Consider the following 14,562-nt stretch of genomic DNA (forward strand, 5'->3'; position numbering starts at 1 on the left):
TGAAGTTTTTTCAAATGAAGTCTATCTGACATAATAGTTTCAATAGCCCAACATCACAATTCAGTATTTGTATATAACATGAAAAAATATATGTCACCACAATAAGTATATTTCACATCTGCCACCATTCATAGTTACAACTTTTTTCTTATTATAATAAATTTAAAATTTACTCTTTCAGCAATCTTCAAATATACATTGCAAGGTGATTAACTATGTCACCATGCCATAAATTACTTCCCCAGACCTTATTTATTTTATAACTGGAACTTTGTACTTTTTGACCCCTTCACTCATTTAGACCACTTCCATCCTCCAACCCAAGGGAACATTCTTAATCTAGGAACCCACTGTTAAAATGCACTGTTAAAGATAGGCACCTGGGTACCTCTGATACCCAGAAGGGTTACAATCAAATAAAAGCTGGGCCTATGACGTGCTCAAATTTTAGGATCTGACATATATCACATGATCAGATAATGAAAAGGAAAATTAAATTTATGGTCAAAGTTCAGATTTTTAATTCCAGCAAAAAGGAATATTTGAATATAATAGATGATGATTGTTAAGTTGGAATATTAAGTTAACCCAATGAAAAGATTCCTTGTATGACAAGTAAAATAATTAGAATGTGTATCCTTAGGTGCAGTGAGCCACTGAGGGATGTAAGAAAGATATTAGAGTAAATTGGAAGAAGATTAATCTGATGAATTGTGAAGATGGGATGGAGGAAGGGCAGGATGTAAGGACAGATGGGGGTGACACCTGAAGGCAGGATCACAGAGTAGAACTCACAACAGTTGCCCAAAATTAAATGCCTACTTTTTCTCTGGTATTATATTTACTTTGTATATTTATTTTTCACCACTGATTGGAAGTTTTGTGACAGAACAAAATAGACAGATTGAGGCTTACCTGGGATGAACAGACAGGACTCCAGAAATCTCTGCATGTGTGTGAAACTCCAGGATGGGATCTTCATTCCTTTCAGAGGCTAAGGCCGTTCCCTGCTGCTGTGTAACTCTTCCGACAGTGTCTCCCTGTGAAGCAGGAAATCATACTTGTGACGTGGTGGTGGAGTGTGGACAAGAGGGAGGGTTGTTAGCTTTAACTCGCAGCCTTGGACAGGGACTGTGAACCTGAGTCTGGGATCTTCACTAGCCATCCTCCCCCTGCTCTCATCACAGTGCTGGGCCCAGACTGTATCCCTGCTCACCCTCTTAGCAGAGTTGTCATCCTCTCCTTGGCCCCGGCCCTTCCTCAGCTGCTGTGGGTCGCCATGAGTATCCTCAGGCTACAGTTTGGTTACCTGTCCTTTGAAGCTTTTTTTGTTTCTTGCTTTTAAAGATTTATTTATTTATGCATACAAGAGTTGGGGTATAAGCCAGAGATGCGGAGGGGTGGCGTGAGAGGATTCAACAGAGACAGAGCCGGGAACAGAACAGGCAGACTGACTGAAATACATTGCTGAGAGGAGCAGCGGGTGGGACAGGAGAGGTCTGCCGCGCCATGGGGGTTCCTCCCTCGCCAGGGATTGAACTCGTGCTGCAGAGGCTTCAGATCACTTCATAGTGTGGTGCTTAACCCCTTGTGCCACCAGGGAGGGCCCACCTGTCCACTGAAGTTTAATGTTTCAATCTGACACATTAGCAGTGTGGTTGAACAGATTTCACTTGGCTGCTGTTTACTTCCCCCAGACAGACCACAGACAAGCCTGCTTCGGGATCTTCCCAGTCTTGCTTTGGGATCTGGGTAGAGTTCCTGGGGAAAAAGCCTCCAAGAGGATGTGGAGTTATCTATGTTTTCAGACCCTCCAGCTTTTCACACACTCGTGCTAAACACCAGTTGACCTTTAGCAAGTGTTTTTTTTGTTTTTGTTTTTTTTTAGTTTTATCTTCTTACTGGCATATATAATATTCCATGGTTTCTATCTCAGGTAAGCAAATTATCTGGGCTGGTGTTCCTGAAAGACATTATTGCTCTCTCCAGATTTCAGCTAGCTATTTGCTCCATGACCTCGGTTCTTTTATCCAAAGAAATGGCATTAACTTGCAGTTTGTCCAGCTTTTTTCTTGTGGTAAGCACAGGAGTGATGTACTTTTCCGCTCTCTAAATCTCAAGGCTGAAGCCTATTAAGCCTTAATGCTCTTAATATTTCTTTAATAATATAACTTGGTCAACTCCAAGTAATCCAGGTACTTTAGAGCAAAGAGAGTCATTACTTACTATAATGGTATGTTGGAACACAAACTGCTTCTGCAGAGTGACTCATTCCTCCAGAGATAACCAAATACATTCAAAATGCACCAATTCATAATCTAACAGACATACTCATAACAAAACAAGTCATTTTATTTACCAATAATATACAGTTTTCAATAATATATTGAGTGGCATTAAAATTGATTCCATTTGAAAATAAAAAAAAATTAACTGTAAATTAAAAACTAAATGATTTAAATGGTATTTTAAAGACATGAAGAATAGGTTTTTTAAAAAGGGAAAATATTAATCATGGTATATAACAAAGTTACACTGAGAAGACAATTCAAATACAGGAATATAATATTAAATAAGAGAATAAATAATACTGACCTCATCCCCAACACATCTGGAAAATATAAAATAATCAATTAGAAGTTATGTCTTTCCACGTATGTACAATGTGGAAAGGACCACTTCCTTCTGTCCTCCATACTGTCTAATGAAATATCTGCTGTTACTTGAATCGGTGTTTCTCTATGGTAGCTTTTAGGATCATTTCTGTAGTTTTCAGAATTTAAATACGATGTGCCTTGGTATGAATTTCTTTGAGTTTCCCCTATATGGGTTGTGTTCCACTTTCCAATCCTATGGGTTTGTACCTTATACCAAAGTTGGATGCTTTACATTTTCACCACTCACTCTTTCTCCACTTTCTGGGACGTATGGCACACATCTTAGTGGTTTTATTATTATTCCACAGATGCCTGGGTCTCTGTTTTTGTTGTGGTTGCTCCCCTTTCAGTCTGTTTGCTCTCTGTTGCTCAGACTGAACACATTCTATTATCTGCTCCACGTTGATGAATTCTGCATGCTGTCATCTTCACTCTGCCACTCAGCCTTTCAAAAAGTTCTGTCAGTTGGTGATTGTGTTTTTCAGTTCTAGAATTTCTATTTGCTTCCTTTTACATAACTTCCGTTTCTCTCCTGAGTTATTCTATTTTTGCTTTTTAATTTCTTCCAAGAGAACATTGTATTAAGTGAGTTTGTGCCGGCTTCCTTGAAATCCTTATCAGCAACTCAATCTGCCAAGTTCAGCCAGGTGTGATCTCTTGAATGCCATTTCCTTTTAAATTGTAATTTTCCTGGTTCTTGCTATGATTAGTAGGACTTTATTTTATTCTGGATATTTTAGAGATTATGTTATGAGTTCTGAATATCTCGTTTATGCCCCTCAGTTCCCTTTTACTTTAGAAGGCAGTCCTCTTGTCTGGTGTAGTGAGCAGGTTCCAGGGGCCCTGCCATCTTCTTCCGACTTCCTCATTCTGAGCATATCAGACCAGCTGCTGTGAATGGGTGGGAAACAGAATGGGGCTGACAGGAGAGTTTAGCTAGAAACACTCTTGTGTGACGAGCAGATGGCATTGTCCCTGGGCATGGGTTACCACATCCCCCCTGGGTTTCCTTTACTAGTTCTTTGACTGACTTATCAAGGTTTTTCTTGTTTGTTCCCCACCCTCATCTCTCTATGACTTGTTATTCTTGCCCCCCCCCACTCTGTGCCCCTGACCCTCTATGACTAGTTATGCTGAGTTGTAGGACTCCGTGGCACCCAGTCTGGATTGTATAGGAGATACAATTAAAACCTAGTAGAAGCACTGCAATGTTGTCTTGAAATATTTATTTTATGCTATCCGCCTTCTTTTCAGCTTTGAGGCTTCCTGTTGCGTTATTTCTAGTGTATTTGTCTTGAGAAGCCAGGGGCGGGGTCTATGCCATCTTGTCCAGGAACTGGATCACTGCCATCCTTTCTTCCCTTCTGCTGTGAAGGCTGATTATGCTGAAGCCACATGTAGAGACACTGGTCTTACAAATACCTCTCTCCCAGCACCACAATGGGAGAAGATCTGATTCCCAAATGAATGCCTCATCCCATATAACTCATAGTAGTGTTGTTTCTTGGATTTAAACTCTGACTGAAAGAGAAACTGGTTTTGTAAAACAGTAAGCAAGATTATGAACAGTAAAATTTACGAGTATGAAACACACAACATGATTTTATTAGAAAAAGACAGTACATATCCAACATAATTAAAGAACATTATGCATGCCTTTATCTTCCAATATAAAACAATTATCTTTTTTTAAATATCTTTACATCGTTGTGTATTCCCTGTAAAATTCCCATCACCAATTCACCCACGAACCATCACCATAGCCCCTTGTGCTCTTCTTTCTCCTGCTTTGATCCATTTTTTCTCCCCCTCCCTCACAGAATGTCTCTGGTTTATGGTTGTCTGCTATTTTTTTATTATTATTGTTATTTCTTTCCTGATCCTTTATTTGATCCCCCTATATTCCTCCTGTAAGTGAAACAATCTGATATTTTCTTTTTCCTTCTAGCTTATTTCACTGAGCATAATCCCTTCCAGCTCCATCCATGTTGTTGTGAATGGCATGAGTTTATCTTTTAGTATTCCACTGTGTGTATATATACCACATCTTCTTGATCCAGTCATGGATTTTTGGGCATTTGGGTTGTTTCCATAGCTTACCTATTGTAAATACTGCTGCAATAAACACAGGGGGGGCAGGTATCCTTTTGGGGATTTTTGTGTGTGAAAGATGTAATTAGATTTATTGTGACAAACATAAGCAGTGTATCCTTTTGAATTAATGTTTTTGTGTCCTTGGGTAGAGCACTAGGAGTGGAATTGCTGGGTCATATGGAAGTTCCATCTTTAGTAGGTTGAGGAACCTCCACACAGCTCTCCATAGTGGTTGGACCAGTTTGCACTCCCACCAGCAGTGCAGGAGAGTTCCTTTTTCTCCACATCCTCGCCAACAATTTGTTGTTGCTAGTTTTTTTTTTTTTTTTTTTTTAATATGTGCCATTCTCACTGGTGTAAGATGGTACCTCATTGTAGTTTTGATTTGCATTTCCCTGATTACAAGTGATGTTGAACAGTTTTTCATAGACCTGTTAGCCATTTTCATGTCCTCTTTGGAGAAGTGATTTTTTAGCTCTCCTGCCCATTTTAACTAGATTGTTTATTTTCCTTTTGTTGAGTCATGTGAGCTCTTTGTAGATTTTTGTGATCAGTCCCTTATTAGTTGTGTTGTGTGGAAAAATTTTCTCCCAATCAGTCGGGTTTCTCTTTGTTTTGGTTAGTGTCTCTTTTGCTGTACAGAAGCTTTTTAGTTTGATGTAGTCCCAGCTGTTTATCTTTTCTTTCACTTTCTTTGCTTTGGAGATATGTCTTTAAAGATGTGACTGAGATGTATGTTGTGTAGTGTTTTGCCTATATTTTCTTTTATATATTTTATGGTGTTTGGTTTTATGTTCAATTCTTTTATCCATTTTGACTTGATTTTTGTGCATGATGTGAGGTAGTGGTCTAGTATCATTCTTTTAAACATGGAGGTCCAGTTTTCCCAGCACAATTTATTGAACAAACTGTCCTTGCTCCATTGCATATTCTTTCCACCTTTGTCAAAGATTATTTGTCCATAAATATGTGGGTTTATTTCTGTGTTTTCCATTGAATTCCATTGGTCTATATGTCTGCTTTTGTTATAGCACCATACTGTTTTAAATATTATAGTTTGAAATCAGGGAGTGTGATGCCTCCATTCTCCTTCTTTCTAGTCAGGGGAACGTTGGCTCTTTGAGGTTTTTTTTTGTTTGTTTGTTTGTTTGTTCGTTTGTTTTTGGTGGCTCCATGTTAATTTCATCAATATTTGTTCTATTTCTTTGAAGAATATCATTGAGACTTTTATGAGGATGGCATTGAATCTGTAAGCTGCTTTCATTAGGATGGCCATTTTGCTGGTGTTAATTCTTCCAATCCATGAGCAGGGGATGTCTTTCCATTTTTTTGTATCTTTCTCTATTTCTTTTAACAATGTCTTATAGTTTTCTTTGTATAGTCCTTCACCTCTTTTGTTAGGTTTATTCCCAAGTATTTGTTTTTTTTTTTGGTTTCAATTATAAAAGGGATGGTTTTCTCGATTTCTTCTTCTTCAGATTGATTGTTTGAGTAAAGGAAGGCTACCGATTTTTGTGTGTTGATTTTGTATCCTGCTACTTTACTAAACTGATCTATAATTTTGATTAGTTTTTCTGTGGAGTTTTTAGGGTTCTCTATGTATGTTATCATATCATCTGCAAATAGTGAGAGTTTTACTTCTGCTTTCCCTAATTGGATTCCATGCATTGTCTTTCTCTTGTCTTGTTGCTCTGGCTAGGACTTCCAGTATTATATTGAAAAGCAGTGGTGAGAGTGGACATCTTTGTCTTGTTCCAGATCTTAAGGGAAAGGCTTTCAGCTTTTCACCATTGGAAATAATATTGGCTGTGGATTTGTTGTAACTGGCTTTTATTATGTTAAGTTATGTTCCTTCTATCCCAATGATTTCTAGGACCTTCATCATAAATGGATGTTGAACTTTGCCAAACGCTTTCTCAGCATCTATTGATATGATCATATGGTTTTTATTTTTCTTTTTTGTTGATGTGTTAGATTACAATGATTGATTTTCAGATGTTGAATGATCTTTGTGCCCCTGGAATAAATACCACTTGGTGATGGTGTATTATTTTTCTGATGCTTGTTGGATTCTGTTGGCTAAGATTTTGTTGAGGATTTTTGCATCAGTGTTCATTAGAGAGATTGACCTGTACTTTTCTTTTTTTGTGTTATCCTTGTTTAGTTTTGGTATTCGCATAATGTTGGCTTCATAAAACGTATTAGATAGTATTCCTTCCTTCTCAATTTTTTGAAAGAGTTTGTGTAAGATGGCCACTACTTCGTTTCTGAATGTTTGGTAGAATTAATTTGTGATACTGCCTGTTCCTGGAATTTTGTTTTGGGGGAGGGTTTTGATTACTGTTTCAATTTGCTTGCAATTGGTCTGTTTAGGTGTTCTATTTGTTTTTTATCTAGCTTTGGATGATTGTATAGTTCTAGAAATTTGTCCATCTCTTCTAGATTGTTGAACTTGTTTGACATAACTGTTCATAATAACCTCTGATTATTCTTTTGATTTCTGCTGTGTCTATTGTAATTTCTCCTCTTTCATTTATAATTCTATTTATTTGTGTTTTCTCCCATTTTTCTTTGTGAGCCTGGCTAGAGGTTTGTCTATTTTGTTTATTTTTCGATGAACCAACTTTTGGTTTCATTGAACTTTTGGACTGTATTTTTAAATTCTATTTCATTTATTTCTGCTTTGATTTTTATTTTTTCCTTTCTTATACTGGCTTTTGGGTTTTTGTTGTTGTCGAGTTATTTGAGATTGGAGATTAGGTTGTTTTTGAGTTCTTTCTTGTTTCTTGACGTGAGCCTGTATATTGCTATATACTTTCCTCTTACAACTAATTTGGCTGTGTCCCATATAGTCTAGAAAGTTGTGTCCTCATTGTCGTTTTTCTCTAGGTATTTCTTTAAAAAAATATCTTATTAGACAGGGTCCTCAAGGGAAACAGAGCTAATAGATAAGAGAAATGGATGATAGATAGATAGCATTTCCAGGTTGGGTCTTCCTAAGTGATTCTGGGTTCAGAGTTCCTTGGTCCTTAACTATGACCATGAAGGAATCCAAAGGTACATCTTAGCAGAAGAAAAACCAAACTAAAAACAAATTAATTTAGAGACTGTATACCCAGGTAGGTCTGGGTAAGTAGAGTCCAGGGAAGAACAATTGCAAAAATAAGTGAGGGAATTCTGGCTTAAATGGGGTGCAGGTGGGTGCTCACTCCATCCCTTTTCAATGTTATGGAAAATACCTCAACTCCTTAGCCAGGGAGTTAGTTTCCTCAACCCTGAATGTGTTGGTGGTAGAATGCTGGCTATGATCCACCCACACATGGATAGTTTTTCTTTTTAAGAAGACTCAGACCACTCAGGTGAATGTGATTTCTGATTGTAACATCTTGAAAAAAATGCCACAAAAGTCAGTAAGAAGTGAGTGCAAGTGGGGCCCAATGAGAAAGCCTGTAATAAACCAAAAATATAATTACTTTAGTAATTATACTAGAGGATAGTTGGAAGGTGGGTAGGACAGAAAATAATTTATCGTGTGCTGTATCAGTGTCAGATTTGCAAAATTTTCCTCATTCAGTGGACTTCAGTTTATTAAAGGGGAAATAATAGTATGTCAATATTTGGCTCAGTTGTCATAGTGGATATTCCTGCATGTCTACTAATACAAGGTGTGAAGGATACAGTTTCTATCATGTATACATCCTTAGCCAGAAAGACACATACATAAGCAAATATGCTTTACAGGCAAAGTGATTTCACAAACACACACACACACACACAAAACCAATTTTTGCTAAATCAATAAGAAGTGATACTTGGACACTGTAAATTCCCTACTCTGGTGGATTTTTTTATATTAAATTGTGGGTTTTCATACAGACTCTGAGAAGTGACCAGACACCCAGGTTCCTTCATTACTGCTGCTTACCATCTTCATGTGTGTCTTCCTTACTCAAGGTAACAGTATGACTGTTGGGTTTGATATCTGATTTTTCAGAAGAGAACGAGGAAAAGGTCAAGGAGCAAAAAGAACCCCCCCCGGGGGCCTCTCCTGGTGGTGCAGGCGGTTGAGCAAAGCACTGTGAAGCTGTCTGCAGCCTCTGCAGCACCAGTTCGATCCCAGCCAGCCGGTGAGGGTCCCACATGGCGCATCAGACCTCTCCTGTCTCGCTTGCTGCTCCCCTCAGCAGTGTATTTCGTCAGTCTGCCTGTTCTGTTCCCCACTCTGTCTCTGGTGAATGCTCTCACCCTCCTGCATATCTGGCCTTTACCCTGGTTCTTGAATAAATAAATAAATAAATCTTTTAAAAAAAGAACCCCCTCTCTATTTTGCAACAGTTCCACCCAACGATATCCACTTATAGCTCATTGATTAGTCTAAGTACAATGGATTATAGAATGGATTAGTTGAGCACACTGATGTTCTGAATAAACCTTTTTTGTTTTTTTGCTAGGTGTATCAGTCAGTAGTCAATCAAGAAGCAGACCATTTGTTACAGGGCAGGGAAGAGAACAAAGGACAATAGTGATGGTGCACAGGTGAATGGGTGGTGGGAATTTTATGGGAAATACTCCTGAGAGGAGAGAGCAAACATTGCACAAAAATGAACAATTATATAAAATATATATAAATAAAATAAATAAATAATAAAAAAGAATCAGATCATTTGCAACTGTAAGAGCTATAAAGATACTATGTTCTGGGTTGGTTCTAAGCCTGAAGTCAGCCTGACCATTAGACAAGGAGGGAAGCTGGATGTGACATGGGGGATTTCAAGGACAAACTGAAGTCTATAAGTATGGCTGAAGTCCACCAGGATAGACACATCATATCAGGATAAAGTTCCTCTTGCATCTGTCTCTCACTGCCTCCAATCCTAAAGATGTGGGACATTTGCAGAAAATTGTGGTGTTCTTGGCCAATGAATGATACATGCCCTCTACCTAGAAATCAGAGAAACTGATTTGGTTGAAACTCAGAAGCCATACACCAACAGGTCTAGCCAACCAGAAAGAGATGACATGCAGACAGCAAAAGCAACTTCTGTACTGCACGAACTCCAAAGTATAAGCAATTGGGGAACAATAGAGAGGATAAGAGGGTTGGGGGAAGGAAAGGAGCCACCTCTATCACAGGACACAGCAGAAGCCCGGACCAGGCTATCCAACGAAGGACAGCATGAGCCTGCTCTGGGCTGTGAGGACGATGTGTTTTCTGAATGCAAAGGAAGCTTCTCAGATTGAAATAGCATATGCCATGGGACACAAAACTCTACAGGTACTTCCACATGGGTGATGCATAAAATAGAATTGGGGTTGGATGAGCAGAGGGAGAGAAGGCTGAGGAATGATTTTTATTTATAAAAATTATCATTATGAGTAAAATATCACAATGCTTGACATCACCACATTGTACAGGAACTTGACCCCTCGCCAAGTGTGTGAGGCTAGTTATCAGTTAAGGTTGATCCATCTATGGGGAGTAGAAATTCAAATCATTGTGGCTTAATAGAGCTTTGTTTGTCATGGATTATAAAACATCTGGAAGAATTTCAGGGCATTTGTGATATCTAGGCAGTGACATCAGTTGTTTTTCAACATTTGTGCTCCTATACTACCAGCATGGAGGAACAAAAACACTGGGAACAGCTTTGGGGAATCATTAGTCTATAGCTATTAATTTTTAAAATGTGCATGAACTTTATCCCAGAACTCCTCAATCTAAGAATAGATTCTAGAGAACCTCTAGCACATGTAAGTGACATGTGGATATGGGTACTTATTTTAGTATGATTTATAACTGCAATGATGTCTGAAAAGCTTGAATGTGCGAGGTACAGAAATGGATGAATAAGATGCCCTAATTTCATACAAATCTTGTACTCACTCCACAGGCTTCTTGAGGCTCCATTTAGTGCTGAACCGTGGTCTCTTTTCTTTTTCAGACCCCTGGGAAATTGACCAAGGAGACCTAGCTCATGGCTGGCAGTCTGTTAATTCTCCCTGTGTCTGCTGTTACTCAATGAGACTCCTAAGGGTTCCTTTCTTAGATTTTCTGCAAAATGTGCCATTTGTCCTGCACGATGTTGAGTTCATTGTGTCCAATGTCACTAGAAGCAATCGCTAACGTCACAGGATACACCCTAGAGAGTAAACAATACTTGTTGTTTCAGTTTGAGGCTTCCCAGCCACAGAGTTCTCAGAGCCATTACACCTGGGACAGACAGAACCCATGCCCAGCTAATTACCATTACTTATTAGTAATTGCTTTAATTGAAGACAATTATCAGCTCAGAGAGAATAACTGCAGGGTCTTACACCTTGTAACATAACATGGAAAACAATTGACAGTACAATTATCTCAAATCCCAAGAGGTAATTTAATTAATTACAATTTTTTCAAGTACATATTCTAATGATTTAAGATTATATACTCAATTTATATCTGATTATAAATTATATAATCTGATTATAAATTATATATATAAATTATATTATTTATAATATAATTATAAATTATATAATTTGTATAATTATAAATTATATAATTATATAATGTATAATGTATTATATACATCCAATGTATTATTTGTTTATAGGTAAATAGTAAAACAACAAATAGCATTCTGTATAGACTAGCGTGTTCTCACTTATGATTTGTGCTATTTTTAAATTCAATTTGTCAATGCTGAGCTCTTTTTAAATGTAGGATGTTAAATACCAAATGTCACTTCCTGTTGAGATATGAGCTGACCTCCTCTCAGAGACTATACAAGATGGATGGGAATTGTCACAAACTCCTGAAAAGCAGCAAACAAACATAGAACATCCACAATGAAGTGAAAATTCATTCATTTCTCCAGATTTGAGTCTTCCAACACACTTTGCTCTGCAGAGATGTTCAGGCCTGTTTGTGACTCTTTATTCCTGTTTGAAACAAATGCTGGTGTTGGGGCACTTAATCACGCCATCATCTTTCCTTGGTGGTCTCTCCTGTTTCATTCACTCCACTCTGATAGAAACAGCATTCCCAGACCCTCAGAGGAAATGCTTTCTCCTTAAGAATTTAGGCCTGTCCTTAAGGGTTCACTCTCTGACTACTTGGCCAGATTGGTCTCAGGCGCACCTGCAGGAGGTGTGAGTCACACCGCAGGATCCCTGTCCATACAGACTTAATCCTCCCTTCCTAGTACTTCCAACTCCCACTTTGAGAATTGACCCAGAGTTCCTCATTGCAGTTGGCTTTTCTAAAGTTCAGGGGTCTCCCTGCCCTCTCCTGGAATGCCAGGCCAGAGGCCCATAGATAATTTTTGACCTGCCCTTGTGCCCAGTGGCAGCAGAAAAGATCACCTTGGTGTATCTTACCAGACAGGAATGACAATGGTTTTTGACTAGGATTTTATTGAATTAAAAAGAATTATCAAAGATATTGAAAATATATGGGTTCAGTCACTGTAACTGAGGTGGATCCTGGAAAGTAAGGGAGAAGAGCTAGGACCGGTTTTCTTGATCTTGCTCAGAGATTCAGTGTGACATGGGTTCTCTCATGCTGAGGGAGTAAAAATTAAGAGAGGAGACAAGAGGACTCAGCAAATAAAACACACATAGCTCATTGGGGGGGTTGCTGAGTTTCCCAGACCCCTACAGGGAGGTTTGGATAGTCTGGATGATTAATTGTTAACAACAGTGCCACACTTGTGTGCATAGAGACTACAAGCAGCAGTGATGCTGTTGCAGTGTGGTGCAGTGTGCCTGAGTGTGTACGTGTGCCTGCGTGTGCATGCCCCAACCTGGGAAGTCTGCAAGCCAATGCCTGACCCTGTTGGACGAGCGTGAAATTGCAAATTAGTTTTCTGATATGATATTGCTTCATGAATAATCAGGGCATTTCTTAACCTCAGGGTGTGATTTGAAATTGGAGTATGGCCATATGGTATTATTATGCAGCAGTGCCCCGATCAAATGCAGCTCCAGGAACAGAATTATTTTCTAAAGAAGTTAAACATGATAAAGAGTTTTTGTTCAATACCACCAGGTAGATCAGGGCGTTCTGGCACAATAGGACAAGAATTCCTTGGAACAGGCACCCTAGACAAGGGATTCCATTCAGTTAGTAAAACAGGTTCTCACTGTTGCATCTTTTCTCTACCTTTTGGACTCAATTCTCAAATGTTGCCCCTCTCTTTCCACCTGCTTCATTTTAATGCAGAATCTGGCATTAACTCAAACAGCAGTTATTACTCACCTGCCCAAGTTATGGTTCTCACACTTTCCAATTTGGATGAAGAGCATGGGTTGTCAATGTGTGGGCACTAAGGAACACATGCGCAGTGATGTTTCCATTCCCTGAGCACTTTGGCCTTCCCCAGATGAGTTTTGGTCCTAAAATTGTCTATGACCCGGCATCCTTAGTACAAAGAGAGAGTTCCAAAGTTCCCCCTACAAGACAGTCCAGGATTGTAGAGAAAAGAATTTAATGGAGAGTCTTTGCTACCTAATGTGCAACCAGACACTTGTTACTTATATATTCAGAACTTGATTCACGCTATAATGTCAGTCTAGCTTTCATAGCAGTGAAGAAATAAGAGGTTGTCTTTCACATTGGGTTATCTTTCATTTGACTCATTTGTGTCCTGTAAAGTTGTAAGTGTGAGGCAAACACAAGACAGTCAACTGCAGAGAAATATTGCATATTCTTTATTCTTACCTTTTTTCTTGGCACAAACCATTAGAATCACTCCCAGGGAAAATAGAGTCTTTATTCATCTGAGCACAGGATGTACAGACTGTGTGGTGTTCAGTAGATACGGAACCCCAGCTTTCTAGCTACTTTCCTTCCTTAATTTTTCACTGAGGATTGAAATCTGCTTCCATTGCATCCATTCCATTATGCTACATTTCCTGCTATTACCTTGCCTTGGAATCCAGAGAAGCAAAATAAAAAGTGTAGACAACCATTTGTTTTGTTTTAAAAAATTATTGAGAAAAACTTTGCATGCAATAAAATCAACAGATTTTTAAGAGTATAATTTGATAAATGTATACCTCTGTCTAATCCATATCTGATTGAGATATAGGACTTTTTATAAACCCAGAAATGTTTTCATGCTTCTTTATGGGCAATTCTTCCACCTCAATCAACCACTAATGATTTCTTTCAACATAGATTAATTTTGCTAACTCTAGAACATCATGCTAATGGTATTTTACATTATATGCTTTTTCACTAATGCAATTTTCTTGAGATTGTGCATGTTGCTGTATGTCTCAGCAGTTCATTAATTTTCTGTGTGGATTTGTTTTATTGTAGGAATAGGCCAGAATTTGTGGGCAAATAAATTATGACACTTATTTTGATTCTTTTATTTTAACGTGGCAGGATAAATGAGCAAACTTCTCAGACAATGGTTCACCAGTTTATTTCTAATAGTGAAGCATAAAATTCAGAGTCAAACACAGAGTAAGCATACTAGCATAGTGTGTTGGAAAGAACATGGAATTTCAAGCAAAAGAAAAAGTTTCCAGTTTCATTTCTGCAATTACCTAGGGGTCTGCAAAAGCGGACAGTATTTTTGTTCTACCCTCCTGTCATATCAAAAGAAAATACGAGTTTCCGAGAAGATAGAGTATACACATTTTTTCTTATTCCTTTCACTAAGTACATATAAAATCCCTGGACATTTTATACATAAAACAAACATAAGAAGACTCTGAAAGGTGAAGAGAATAAGTAGACCAACTAGGGACTTGGGGAAACAAGTAACAACATGGAAATGAGTTCCCTGGGCTTCCTTTTTGCATTATCCATCCCAGA

This window comes from Talpa europaea (assembly GCF_964194135.1).
Source record: "Talpa europaea genome assembly, chromosome: 1".
NCBI classification, from domain to species: Eukaryota; Metazoa; Chordata; class Mammalia; order Eulipotyphla; family Talpidae; genus Talpa; species Talpa europaea.